This window comes from Protopterus annectens, chromosome 10.part0 (genome assembly GCF_019279795.1).
Source record: "Protopterus annectens isolate FY-2018-M chromosome 10.part0, PAN1.0, whole genome shotgun sequence".
In the NCBI taxonomy this organism is placed as follows: Eukaryota; Metazoa; Chordata; order Ceratodontiformes; family Protopteridae; genus Protopterus; species Protopterus annectens.
The window spans coordinates 1,642,576,026-1,642,591,155 of NC_056744.1; the positions used below are offsets into that span (position 1 = coordinate 1,642,576,026).

General features: G+C 42.6%; 1 protein-coding gene across 2 annotated transcripts in view; it reads left to right on the top strand.

Moving 5' to 3' along the window:
* LOC122813834 (3-methyl-2-oxobutanoate dehydrogenase [lipoamide] kinase, mitochondrial-like) overlaps positions 1–15,130 on the top strand; it is a 455,066-nt gene that overhangs the window by 220,388 nt on the left and 219,548 nt on the right. The gene's annotated exons all lie outside the window — the stretch shown is intronic.

Below are 15,130 nucleotides of genomic sequence, written 5' to 3' on the forward strand. Positions count from 1 at the left end.
CATGTGCTTAAGCCTGTTTTTTTAACCACGTGCTGCAAACTATCAACATGAGCTTTATCACTGTGCCTTCTGGAGATGTTCTCATTTGTAAGCATATTTGTGTGCTTTTCTGTGAGCTTTTATATCTGAAAAATCTCAATGGCCTTATTCAAAGTTAAATCACTGTCACAAAGCAAAATCTTTCTCACAGCATCATCTTTTATACCATACCCAAATCTGTACTTTATCAACTCGTCCCTTAAATCACCAAATCTGCACGTTTTAACTTTATTTCTCAGGTCAGTTATATATGCTGCAAAAGTTTCACCAGGCTTTTGATCCCTTGTGTAAAACAAGTGCCCCTTTCCATTGTTACATTTGAACGGGGGTTACACATTTCTCTAAATTTACGTTTTAAGCACTCTATTTCCTCCCTTGACTCAGCCGGTACAACCATATGACAGTTTTCCCCCTCTCCTGTATAGATAGCAGGTGCATATACAAAATGAGCATTCCCTTTCAGTGACTTCTGACCCAGCTAAATTAAGCAGAGTAAATGCCTTTGTACGGTCATGTTTACCAGAAAATGCAGCCTGTATGAAAATGTACTCTTGCTCAAACACACTCCAGTTCTCAGCAGTATTACTGTCAAACACAGGTCCACTGGGTTTTCAAAATCTGTCTGCCATGTCCACAAACACACTGAAAGATATGGCCCTTGTAATTATGTGCAAACAGTGCTGTGAGCTTGTAACAACATTCAAATGCACAATAAACTCTTCGAAATACTGTACTTTGCGAAATATGCCCTGTAATGGCTGCACTTTGCGAAATAGCTTTACTGCAACACTGCACAAATATGTGAACACTTTATACACTCTGATAACTCTAATCTTTGCTTAATATGAAAAATACATGCTTTGTGAAAATGTGGTTGTTTCCCTTTATTTTATTCATTTTATGCAATACGGACTTTATTTCAAACATTTTTTGTAGCAATTTGAATATTTTTATAAATATTATATATATCAATTTATGCAAATGTTATTTAGAACTTTTGTATGCCTCATTTCATGTTATGCAAAAAAGAAATAGTGCTGAGATAGTTTTAGTATTTGAAAATTGTTTCTGACCTGTTTTCTGAAGTTTGCGTATTTTAGGGATGATCCGCTCGTCTCTATTCCTCCAGCTCTAAGCAAGTGCCTCTAGTCATTTTAGCCAAGTTGCTTCTAACCTTATGCCCTTTGGATATGCCAGTTCTGACTCCATGCCCTTTAGACATGCCACTTCTGGCACCATCTCACTAGTTCATCTCCAGCACATATGACAAGAAGGCTGGAGTTTTCGTTTAGATGTTTTAATACATAGAAGCATATCAGGAAGGATAGCAGCATCATTAAATACGAATGAACTAGTTAAGACAGACCTCACATACATGCTTACATCTCAACAGCTAACTACAAAATGGCAGTCGGGTTCAAACGTGCTCAGTCTTTATACACTTAGTGCTTGGATAGCTTCTTAAAGGTACATGCACACACATTGATCTACAGGGACCTTAATTTTTGTCTTGGAATAGCTTACTCAGCCCCATTTAGAACCAGCGGCTTCAGCATCTCTAAAGTTTTGTACTTGGAAGGCAATTTTGCTAGTAGCCCTTGGCTGAAGATATTAGGAAGATAGATAGATCAGCTGTTCATTTCTTCCAGTAAATCAAGTTGGGTAATCCTGTCTCCAAGCAGACAGTTCTCAATTGGATTTTTAAGTCCATATCTTTTTGTTTTTCCCATCTTGGTAAGTCCTTGTCTTTTCTGGTTATGGTCCATTCCACTATACTTTATTTTCATAGAGCCTTTTACAAGGAATTTATGACAGGACTATTTTGGAGACAGTCATTTGGTCATCAGTCTGTACATTTTTACAAAACACTACAGGGTAAATGCTCTCTCTTGATCTAGAGCTTCTATTGCCGAGTCTGTGCTATCTGGATTGATTGTTATCGTCCATATTTCTGGTCCATCCACTCATTCTAATTCATAAGCTTTGGAAGTCACACAGTAGTAGTGGAATATAACTGTTCTATGCATACACCCCTGACATTAGGTCCTCCAGCCTTAGAGTTGACATCTTTATTGATGTTGCACCTGGCATTCTTTTCATCTTTTTGAAAATATAAGTCATCCTAATTGGTGCTTGGCCAAGAACATCAGTGACTCCCTCCTTAATCCCCTCCACCTCAGCCTTGGGACTACTGGCATGGTCAAGTGCATTGTCAGCTATGTCCACAGTTACTGTGGTAACATTTGTGGCCCTCTGTACTTCATCCACAGCGCAGGCAATTAGAGCAGCCTTGAAAGTCTGGGGAAGTCCACCTTACCCTCAAATCAGTGTACCTAGAAGAACTTGTACTAAGAGTATCACCTCTTTCTGCCATTCCCCTTCTGAAGCGACTCAGGATGATGGACACCTACATGGTCTAATGAAGAACCAGATCCATATTTGGGTTAGTAAGAGAATCAGAGTTGGCACTTTTCCCTCGGATGATACCGCTTTCAGGAATTACTGAGGCTTCTAGAAGAGGAGTGACTGTTTCTTAAAAGACATGTCATCACTGCATCAAATGCTTCAGGTAGCAGGCAGACTTCTGACCAGGTTTCTTAGGTGATGTCTCCATTACCGTATTCTCATCTAAACATTCTGACCCCTGTGCCTAGGAAGGATTCTCATCTAAACATTGTGACCCCTGTGCCTGGGAAGGATTCTCATCTAAACATTCTTCCCCCTGTGCCTAGGAAGGATTCTCATCTAAACATTCTGACCCCTGTGCCCAGGAAGGATTCTCATCTAAACATTCTGACCCCTGTGCCCAGGAAGGTAGTTTATCCCCCCACCAGAGGAGTTTTTGTGCTTGTAGACACACCCATACTGGATACCAACGTAACAGTACCTGCAGTGAAGTACATCCCAGCTGCCAGGTCACTGTCTTATCCCTTTGGTAAAAGTATTCCCAGGGTGTGGACCTTCTTGAGAAGCATGTCCTTCACTATTTTTTTCTTGCATGTACATTCAGCATTGGGCACCTCTTCCTGCACCCAGATGACCTCTTTCTCTTTATTTAGTCAGAAAGTTCATATACAGTTATTGTAAAGTTTTTAAAGTATAACATTGTACATGTTGTTCTTTTACATTTCTAATAAAGTGCACGTTTACATTTGCATTTTCCTATTTACATGAGTTGCAGTACAGTTTGGCTACATGAAATTGCTTCTTTTTAAAACTGAATTTCCTTTGGGGGTTATTCAAATGGAATTCAGTAAAAAAGAGATTACAGAGATAGACCTGTAAACTACGAGGAGAACACAGGAGTAAGAAGACTTAAATGGCAAAAGAAAACAATTTGAAAAACTAAGCATTTTTAGAATTTTTATGCATTTAAGGTTTGTCCATTATCCGTAAAGCAGGTAATGGTTTGCTCAGAAGGGGATTTCTTAAACTTGGTTAGAGTGTCTTCACTCCTCGTTTCAGCTGGTAGTTTGTAAGCAGAATGTAAAGAGTACAAGAAAACAATATTCTAGTTTTGAGAAAAGGACATTCTCGTCCAGTGCTTTGCAGGGAGTAGGAGATCATAGATGTGATATTCTATAGCAAAGTTTTAGTTGAGAGGACTTTATTAATGATGTCAATGTAGATTGTAAAGCTTAACAGCGTAGTGGTGCAGCAATAGCATTGTCGCCTCACAGCAAGAGGTTCTCCAGTTCGATTCTCTGCTGGAGTTCCTTCTGTGTGGAGTCTGCATGTCTTCCCTACATTCATGTGGGTTTTCTCCGGGTACTCCGGTTTCCTCCCACATTACAAAGACATGTATCTGGAGTGTTCCTCCTTGGGCCACTGCTGAAAATTGGCTTCGTTCCAAGTCGGACTTTCCCAGTAAACAAATGTTAAATAAATAAAATTAACGAAGAGTAAAGTGTTAGGGCCAAATGATTGTACTTGGTTACGAAAGGAATATTATGGGTGTTGCTTGAAATAGTAAGGACAAGAAGTCAAATGGCTCTGTGAGGTGAGGAAAAAAACATTTTTTTTGTGGTTAACTTGGAGTTTATATTGACCATTTTAGAGGTGAGAGCCAGATCCATTAGATGTTCTTCGTGTTTCACTGTTGCAGTCATCACATTTGGGTTATCTGCTTGCAGTAGCCCTCAGTCGGCCTGATTAACAATGTCTTGGGTCTTGTGTCAGTTGCTGTCTCTTCTTCCGTGATGTCAGGTTTTCAGGGGTATAAAACATGTAGCCGACGCCATTACATCAGTCTTTCTTCCCGTGCAGTACCCGAAGCAGAAGCAGTTCGCAAGTGCTGGTCGGCCGACTCCTGAAATTTTCGTTTTCGAGTTTCAGAACCAAAGTCTTCAACTAAAAGCTAAGTACCCCATTGGGGAAACTTTTTCTTGCTCTTAACCAACGTCAGTAAAAGTAAATAATTGCATTACTTGTGGAAAGCAAATACCTCATAAAGATTTTCATTCGTACTGTATTCCTTGCCTAGGCCCTGACCACAGCATACCTCACTGTCGGTTTTGTGCCTTATTTAAACCACAAACTGTCCGTCGTTGGTATATTTATGCTTCTAAATATTTTGGTGCTCGGTTCAATTATCCTGATATGTCTTCGGTTAGCCATCCGACTACCGGCATTCCGAAAAAACGCAGAGATAAAGACAGAGACAGGCCACCTAGGTCCAAAGCTGCCGACGACGCTTCTCCTAAGCCAGTCGCCAGTTCTCCAGTAATCAATGAGGCGCTTTCGCAGCCCCTGATACCCGCTACTTCTGATTTGCAGGCCTCTACCGAGACCTTTTTGGAGTCTGGTATGCTGCGAGATGCTTCAACTGTGGAAGCTGCGGATGTTTCTACCTTAGATGGGTCCGGAGCCGCTGTGCAGGCACCGGCTTCTGAGGGTGTATTCAGGCCTACTGATTTGCGTATTAAACTAATGCCATCATCTTCTTCAAGGCCTAAATCTCAAACCATGCTTAGAAAACTGATGCCCAGACCGCATGGTCAGGCATCTATGCCTAAAAAAACAAATTATAAGAATGGCTGAAGATCTTATTACTTTAATCAGGGGAAGCCAGCCTTCCCCCTGTAAGAGACCTAGGTCTAAGTTTGTTTATGATACTTCTGACCAGGATTCTGAATTTTCTGTTTTCTGATGACCAGGATTTACCCTTATCTACCTATCAGGATTCTAATGCTGATGACTCTATTCCCTCTGCTTCCCCCCCAGAGGATTTCTCTTTTGGTGAAACCTTACATACTCTCAGGGAGCATTTTCGTTGGGAAAGTCAGGATTTCTCTGATTCTAAAAAAGAGGCTTAGGGATTAGCCATACCTCCTGTAATAGACATTGTTGATGATGCATTTGCAGAATCTAGCTTGGCCCCTGACTTTTTACCTCGTGCTCTCAGGAAACCTGATAGATATTACAGGGTCCCGGACTCCCACAAGTTCCTTTTTAAAAATCCTACTGCGGATCCTGAGACCATTTCACAGGGGCCCAAGGGCATTAAAGCTACTACTGCCAAAAATCCTACCCCCTCTGATAGAGACTCCAGGGCGCTGGATAGATGGGGTAAGAAGGTATACACTTCTGCAACTTTGGCCATTAGGAACTGCCAGTTTCATATGTTAAAGTATCACCAGCATATTATTGGATTGCTTAAACAGAAAATGATGTTGATTCCGTGATTGTGCTGAAAATAAGGATTTACAGGATTTATTGCATTCAGCTGAACAAGTTGGAAAACATACTTTGCAATGTGGTTTTGATTCTCTTTAGGCATCTTGCAGGGCTGCTGTAACTGGGTCTGTACTTAAAAGGCATGCTTGGCTTAAGGAGCAGTCCCTACCAGATCATGTTAAAGCAATATTACTGGATGCTCCCCTAAACCAGGACCGCCTGTTTGGCAACAAGGCAGAAGAAGTTCTTAAAAAGATTGAAGAAAAGGCTAAATCTATGCAAACTGTTAAAGATTTTTTACAAGTACAACCTCCAAGATTTAGTAGGCATTGGCCTTCCAAGAATTGGTCCTTTCCTGCCTCTTCCAGACCTCCTCAGTCCAAACTCAGATCCAGCAGAGCTCCCAGGCTGCAGTCTCAGGGTATGCACAGTACTAAGCAATGGTGGGCCTCCACTTCCAAATCTGGGAGCAATAAAACTCCCTCCATGGTAAACTGTCTCAATGACTTCTTAAAACTTCCAAGCACTTATCAACTGGTTGCCCCTTTGGGGGGAAAGATTGCTCTTCATGCAAAGAACTGGGAACTCATTACCCAGGACAAATGGGTTTTAAATATAGTGTCCCAGGGATACAGATTTCACTTCCACACATTGCCAACACCAAGCAGGTGGCCAGATCTACCCCCAAATCAGTGGGCAGAGGCCCAAAACAAGTACTTTCTCTCTTAAGCATGGGGGGCTATTCAGTTGGTAGCAGAAGAGGAAATGGGCCAAGGTTTCTACTCAAGACTTTTCCTGGTACCCAGAAAAGACAATTCGTGGCATCCTATCCTAGACCTGTCTACTCTAAACACCTTTTTGGTGATTCCAAAATTCAAGATGCTGACTCTTCGCCAGTTGCTTACTATGCTAGGCAAAGATGCCTGGTTGGCAACACTAGACTTAAAAGAAGCATACCTGCACATCCGAATCAGGGAATCTTGCAGAAGATACCTACACTTCAAAGCAGGCTACACGCACTATCAGTTCTCTGAACTGCCCTTTGGCTTATCTACTGTGCCCAGGGCATTCACAAAGTGCTGCCTAGCTCCAGTTATTGCATTTTGCAGGCAAAGAAATATTCAAATATACCCATACCTTGGCAATTGTCTAATTCAGACAGAAAGCCAGGACATACTTTTGAATGATCTGGCCTTTGTACAAAGGGTGCTAACTTCTCTGGGGTACACCATAAACAAAAAGAAACCACACCCGGTACCCTGTCAACAAATTATATTCCTGGGAGCAAGCTTGAATACAACTTCCCAGATGGCTTTCCTCACGCCAGAGAAACAAATTAATTTGACAACCTACTTCAAACAAGTGGCCACAAAAACCCTGCTATCTGCAAGACAAATAGTGCAAGCCTTTGGGGTTCATGGCCTCCTGCATTCTTCTAATTCCATATGCAAGACTGCATATGAGGAAACTAAAATGCTGTCTAAAAAGCCTATGGTGTCAACATTCTCAGGATCTAGAAGCAGTGATCCTTGTCATACCTTGCCTACGTCTAGAGTTCCTTTAGGGGGCAGAGGCCTGCCACCAAAACAAGGGACTACCATTCATACTACCCCCCTGCCGCCCAAACCCTAACAACAGACGCATCAGACTATGCATGGGGTGCTCACCTGGCAGGGAAGTGCATTCAGGGCAATGGAACCCAAGTCAAATGCACCTGCATATCAATCAAAAGGAAATGCTAGCTGTACAGAATGCTCTGACAGCCTTCAAGGACCACATTCTTCCAAGACAACTAATGGTAAAGACGGACAAACACCACTGTTATCTGGTACATAAACAAGCAGGGGGGCGCACATTCTTACCCCCTCTGCAGACTAGCCATGGCATTGTGGAACACAGCCTTGAGCTACCAAGTGCATCTACAAGCTCAATTCCTGCCAGGGAAATTAAATACACTGGCAGACGGACTAAGCAGAAACCTTATGGACCCACACGAGTGGAAATTAGAACCAAGGATTTTCAACATGTTGACAAGCAAATGGGGGAGCCCAGATATAGATCTGTTTGCCTCCCCCCAGAACTACCAATTGGACAGATTTTGCACAAGGACTGCCCACAAACAAGCTTGGAAAGTGGATGCCCTGTCCTTCATCTGGAAAAAACTATCAGTCTATGCCTTCCCCCCTCTGCCCTTGCTTTCCAAAGTACTACTAAAGATCAAACAGGACAAACCAAGGATGATTTTGATTGCACCAGACTGGCCACTCCAACACTGGTACCCCCTCTTGTGCAGTGTGTCACGATTGGCCCCATGGCACCTGCCTCAAGACGCCTTCCCTGTTGTCTCAAGCAGGAGAACCAGATTCTGCACCCTCAGCTTCCAACACTGAACCTAGCAGCCTGGCTAATTACCTAATCTCTCCCTTACCATCCCTCAGTAAACCAGTGATGGATATCATTTTAGAGGCAAGGAGGCCTAGTACTAGAAAATCTTATGCTGAAAAATGGAAAAGATTATGTGCCTGGAACTAATCTCAAAGGATGAGCACAGCAGCACCCAATTTACCTCAGATTTTACAATACTTAACTGAGATGCTTCACAAGGGCCCGTCTTTTTCCTCCATCAAAATTCATGCATCAGCCATTTCATCTCACTGTAACACAGAACCTCCCCTCTTCTCTCAGCCACTGCTCAAGCAGTTCCTCAGAGGGGCCAAAAATTTAAGACCACCCAGGACAGCTCCAACCCCAGCCTGGGACCTTAACTTTGTCTTGGAGAAACTCACTGTTCCTCCTTTCGAGCCAGCTGCTACTGCAGATTTGAAATTTCTTTCTTGAAAAACAGCCTTCCCTTTTAGCAATCACTTCAGCAAGAAGGATTTCTGAATTACAGGCCCTTATGGCAGTGGAGCCTTTCATCATCTTTCATGCGGGCAGGGTGTCCCTCGAAACCAATCCATCTTTCATGCCCAAGGTGGTATCCAGTGTGGCTGTTAGTCAGTCCATTCATTTGCCAACCTTCTTTCCTAATCCACAGAACAAAGGGGAATGGATACTGCACTCATTAGATCTGCACAGACAACTTGATTCTACTTGGACAGGACTAAACCTCAAAGGAAATCTGAACAACTGCTGGTGGAATTTGCTGCAGGGGCAGAGGGGGAGGCCATTTCTAAGCCAACCATTTCTAAATGGGTAGGCCATTGCATTCATTTTTGCTATAAGCACCATGGAAAACCTATCCCACAGGGGATTAGACCCCACTCAACCAGGGCTGCATCTAACTCTACAGCCTTTCTCAGAGGCGTCCCTACCAGGGACATCCTAGAAGCTACTACCTGGAGTTCTGTACATACGTTCACCAAGCATTATCATTTGCCAATTTTCTCTAAATCCAGAGCTGGCTTTGCCACTGCAGTCTTGCTGGGCCTTACAGCTGGTCATAATGCTATCTAAATTCCTCCTCCCAACCTGAGCTTTGGGAATCTACCCAAATGTGATGACTGCAACAGTGAAACACTAAGAACATAGTACAGTTGTGTACACTTGCCATAAATGTAGATGTTCGAGTGTATTCACTGTTGCAGTACTGGTTACCCTCCCTCCAGCCCTCTAACTTCTTTTGGCTGTACCTCTACTTTCCTTTACTATGTTCAAAAGCTTTTTGGTGTATTTGCTTTTTTGTTGTAGGTATATCCTTGTATATTTATATGTTTAATTGCTTCCCATTAGGGGGGCACCTGACATATGGGGAAAGAAAAACTGATGTAAGGCGTCAGCTGCATGTTTTATACCCCTGACAACCTGACGTCACGGAAGAAGAGACAGTAACCGACACAAGACCCAGGACTTTGTTAATCAAGCCGACTGAGGGCTACTGCAAGCAAATAACCCAAATGTGATGGCTGCAACAGTGAATGCACTCTACAGCTACATTTATGGTAAGTGTACACAACTGTACTTTCCCTGAATAGGATGAAAGCCCTGCTTGAGGTGAGGAATTTCTCAACCCAGTCATTCCTTTTTTGAAAGGAATTGTGACCTAGGAAGCGGGCAGTTGTATGATGCTTACAACCTTTCCCAAGACCCAGTCCATTCACAGCTACTGGTGTTTTCTGTATATGCAGCTCCTCTGAGGGAGGTCACTTGCATGTAGCACATAACCACCGTGACTCAATAGCTGCTCCTGCAGTCCCTCAACATATCTTTTTAAGGTCAGTAGTGCAGCAGGCCATATTGCCTACCCCTGGGTGGGTGATCTGGCATTGGCTACTTTCTGTCATGCTCGGTGTGCTTGCATTTCAGTGCCTGAATTGTTACTCAAACAGTGAACTCTTGGCTCCTAGCAAGGGATTTATCCCCTGTATGCCACAAGGTCATGGTACTCCAATTTTTTCTTGGGGATGCTGAACTACATAACTTGCATTTTTTTACATATGGGAAGATGTTGACAAACCTGTTCAATAAATGTTTTATTTCAGTATGTTTCACAACTTCTGTTTCATACTGCCTGCTGATGCACTAAGACACCTGGTAAATTAGTAGGCGTGGAAGGATCCTGACATGGCAGAAGCAATCCCTAAAAATCTGAACAGAATTTTGTTTGCACCTAAGGACAGAGCACACTGAAGCAAGGGTCCCAACAGATATCATGGTTGTGGCATCAGCCCCTAAAAAAGAGTACCCTGTCTAATGGGGAACCTAGAGTGCTGGACAGGTTTGGGAAATGGAAGTATGCTTCATTGTCTCTCACAAGTGGAGCACTCGACTACCTGGTCCACATGACTCATTTGAGAAAGGAACTCGACAAATCCCTCCCAGGTAACCTACTGTTGGACATTCAGAAGACTGTGGAGTCCCAGATGGCTATCTTACAGTCAGAGTGTAATGTATCCATGCATCTACTTTCCATTGCAATGATGAGTGTGGCTAGAGCAGGAGGTACTGGCATAGCAGTCTGCCGACAAACTTGGATGCAGTTTTGTGACTTTGCAGAGGGTTTCAAGACGTCCTTCTTTAATGCTCCTTTTGATGGCTTCACAGTCTTTGGGCCAAAAATTAAGGAAACTCTCACCAGGAGTGAGCAGGATGGTAAGACACTTTCTGCTATTGGAATCTGCTTCTTTACCCCTTTGAGAACCTTCTCTAGGAATTAGAGGGGTAGTAAGAGAATGTGTTTCAGACAATCTCAAGAGTTCAACAAGGACCCCCCTGCAGACAGGTCCTTCCAAGGTAGAAAGGGGACACTTTCAATGGACATCACCCTATAGCCATAGACGTACTGCAGAATCAAAGATTTCACTGTCCCTTTTCAGAGAAATCCTTTAAGCACTGCTGAAGGATTGCCTGATTGCTGCACTGTGGAAGCAGTTGAGGAGGGGTGCTTATCCCTTTAACCTGAAGTCTGGCAGGCCATCACATCAGATACTTGGTTACTACGGATAATCACCAGAGACTAAGAAATACCCTTTGTTTCTCCTCCTTTAAAGAGAAGGATTCCAGCAATACCACCCCATTAGTTAGTCACCCAGCAGGTTCCCCCAGACTAGTTAGAATCTGGAGTATATTCTAGGTTCTTTTTCGTTCCTTAAAAGTCAGGACCCAAGGCCAATTTTGGGTCTTAGTCACCTCAATAAGTTTGTAAAGCAGAAAAAGTTCTAGATGATCATGGTTCAGTCCATTCTACATCTGTTTGAGGAAGGACAATTGGATGTGTTTGATAGCACTCCAGGATCCCTACAACCATGTCAGGATTTCAAGATCAAGGAAATGTTTTCTGTTTCCAACTGGCAGCGAGTCATTTCCAATTTAGGACACTGCCATTTTGTCTCACCACAGCCCCCTGGGTGTTCACCAGGTGCATGGCAGTAGTCACAGCTCAGGATCTGGATTTTCCCATACTTAGGTGATTGGCTTCACACTGCACCAACCAAGGATCTTCTACTACAGCAAAGGGAATTCTTGCTTCATTTCCTCCAACATTTGAGGATTACAGTCAGTCACTCCAAAAGCAAATTGATACCCACACAACAGATAGAGTTCATCGAATGCCACTTGAACATGAGCAACCAAATAGCTACTGTATCGGAATCCAGGATAGTTCCTCTGTGGCAGACAGCTTTGTAAGCTTTCCAGTATCCCTCTCCAACTACAAGACTTATCTGTCTATTGCTTGTGCTAATGTCATCCACAATAACACTAGTTCCTCTAGCCAGGTATTACATGACAATTCCTCAGTGGACACTTATTACAGTGGTCTCATTTCCTTCATCCACTTATTGCACAGATTCACTTAATGACAGTGTGCAAGTCTCACATCATATTGGTTCTTGGCTTCCGTAGTACTCCTAGAAGGTAGATCTTTTTCTCCACTCCCCCCCCCCCCCCCCATGGCCATAGTAACCATAGATCCTTCCCTGCTGGGTTGGGAGGGGATTTTCGAAGGGAAGACTCTTCCAAGTCCATGACTGAACACGGAGTTCCACTCTCCACATCAGTTTCCTGCAGAGGAGAGTAGTACTCTTAGTGTTGCAGACCTTCCAAGACTCTCTCTCCAATGGTGTGATCTCCATCCAGTTGGATAACATGTCAGAATCTAGTACATCAACAAGCAGGGTGGAACCCATTCATATCCTGTATGGCAAGAGGGCATGAGAGTGTGTCATTTATTGATATATTCCCATCACTTTTTAATAGCAACGCATATTCTTGGGACATCTGGTGTGTTGATGACAAGTTGAGCAGATCCATCCTACTGCTCATGCGTGGTCACTCAAGCAAAGAGTGGTGAATCAGATGTTTTGCTACATGGCCAGCCCTGCTGCAATCTTCTTGCTTCATACCTAAACAAAAATGCAGCAGTTACTTCATCTTAATCCCTCTACAGGAACAATGAGAGATGTTCTAATCCACAGTTGGCCTCCGGGTCTTCCATATGCCTTTTCACCCTTTCCTTTGATAATAGAGTTGGTTCAGAAAGGAATATGGTACATGACCATTGTAATCCTCATTGCCCCTTTCTGGCCTCAGCTTGTGTGGTTCCCCTTCCTCTGTCCTCTTCTATTACATCCTCACTGGACAGCCTTCCATATCTACTGACTTGACCTTATGGGCAGCCTCTTCCGAATCCAGAGACATTGAAGCCAAACCACATGGTTCCTCCAGTTTTAACTGTGGCCAGAGGTGCCAGGCTTTCCAGTCAAGTGGCTCATATTTTGTTAGCCTCTCAAAAATCTTGCACTAGGAAAGTTTACCTCAGCAAATGGAAGAGATTCTGTATTGGGACAGCAGCTAAAGGGATGGATCTCTTTAGTTCCCCTTCCTCCTATCCTAGATTTGTTGTCAGATCTTTATCAGAAAGGTTCCTGTATTTCAACAAAGTGCAACTGGCTGATATTTCTAAGTTCCGTATTGGACACTCAAATGGCTGTAGCCTCTCCCAAGATTTCAAAGGCATTTCTAAATCAACCTTCTTATTGAGACCTCCTTTAAGGGATCCTGTCTCTCCAAAGGGTATAACCATTGTGCTTCAAACATTAACAAAACCTCCTTTTGAACTAGCCGCATTGGCAGACACTTTCTTGAAAGACCATTTTTCTTGTGATTGTCACTTCAGCTGAAAGGATTTCTGAATTACAGACCCTCTCTCTCGTAAACCTCCTTACTTGACTTTCCAACAAGGATAGGGTTTCTTTGAGAATTAATCCTATTTTCAACCCAAAAGTGGCATCCAAAATGAACATTAATCAACTCATTAAATTACAAGTGTTATTTCCACTTTTTTCTAGCAATGGAGAGTATACTCTGTATCTGTTGATGTCCACAGACTGCTTAGATTTTACCTCCATAGCCTTTTCTAAAGCCAAGCTAGGGCGTAATGTTTTGAAAGTCACATTATCAAGGTAACTGACTGCACAGCATTTGTATACTAAAAAAATGGAACTTTATCTAAGAAACCAAGAGCTTATTCATCAAGGGCTGTGCTTGTTTGTACTGCTTTTATACACAGAGTTCCTATAGATGTGTTTTTGCTGCAGCTACTTGGTCTACACTTCACACATTTGTTACTCCTTATAAATTGGACTTATAATCAAGGTCTCATACATCTTTTGGTTTGACCATTCTCAGAAATATCCTTCCTTGATGCTTCCCAGGTTTGTGGAAGCTTGGGAATCTGTCCCAAATGTTGAATCAGATGGAAAAAGATGACAGATAAAAAAGATATGTACTCACAATAATGATAAATCCATGTTGCCTTTTTTGTCTGGTTCAACATCCATCCCCTCCAAATTTTTTTCCTGGTGCTTCTCCGTGATCGAATGGACCTAACCAGGAACTTATTTTATTCTTTGAGATGATAAAAGACTTTGTTAGCTGATAATTAGGCAAATTTGATCTGAGGTATTTGGTGAAAGATAGGGATTATGTCTAAAGGAGGAGTATGTTTCTTGACTCCAAAGATTTTAAAGGCGCTGAAGTTGGATCCAGTAACTCAATGGTTGAACCAGTTGAAAATAAGGCAAACTGGATCTGTCATTACAGTGAGTACAACTGTGGTTTATCCTTTGGCTGCGATAGTCCCACTAGTCTAAAGGCCTCTCTTTATGGGAGACCCCAGGTGGTATTTCATACTACTAAGGGAAGTTTTTGGCCAGGGCATCAGGGAACTTCCCCTACGTTTTATAGGTGCTAGATGGTACCGGAGGGCTCCTACAACAACAAGGAAGAGGCCAAAGGGAAGCAGCAGCATGGAGGAGGAGAGAAAAACTATGGAGAGTTTGAAAATGAGAATTTGGAAAAAGATTTGTTCACTGTGGAGCTTTAGTATATAAACAAAGATTCCTGTATGGTGGATGTTACAAATGAGTAGCTTTTGTCTGTGTCTCCATGGGGAAGGATGTAAGCGTGTCTGCTGACATGATGCAGATAGAAGAACTAGTCAGGAGAGCTTGCAGATGATAATCTTTTTAAAAATTAACAGGAAAATCCAGGTGACATTTCAGCTGTTTCATGGGGTGAGGTGGCAGGTGACTTTTTCGGAAGTGCTGAGGATGGATGTGAAAGCAGAGAATGCAGAAGTTAAAATGTAAGCAGCAATGACAGAGTAAAAGAGGAAAGCAGCAACAAACAACAACCTGAGGTGTCTGTCTGGTTTTGTGTCAGCAGTTAATGCAGTAACTAAAACAAATGTATCCATGACAGGCAAAAAAGGAGAACAGCAACTGTAAGTAAAACTGTATTTTGAGAAAACCAGCTGTGAGAGCAAGTACAAAAAATAATACTGTAATAGAGATTATGTTTGGGACAATTTGGTAACTGTTCTGGGTTGGTCTTTTATACATATTGGGACAGAGACTTTGAGACTTAACATTTGAAACTGATGAAATTTCTGGAACTGTGAAACAAAAAGGAGAAC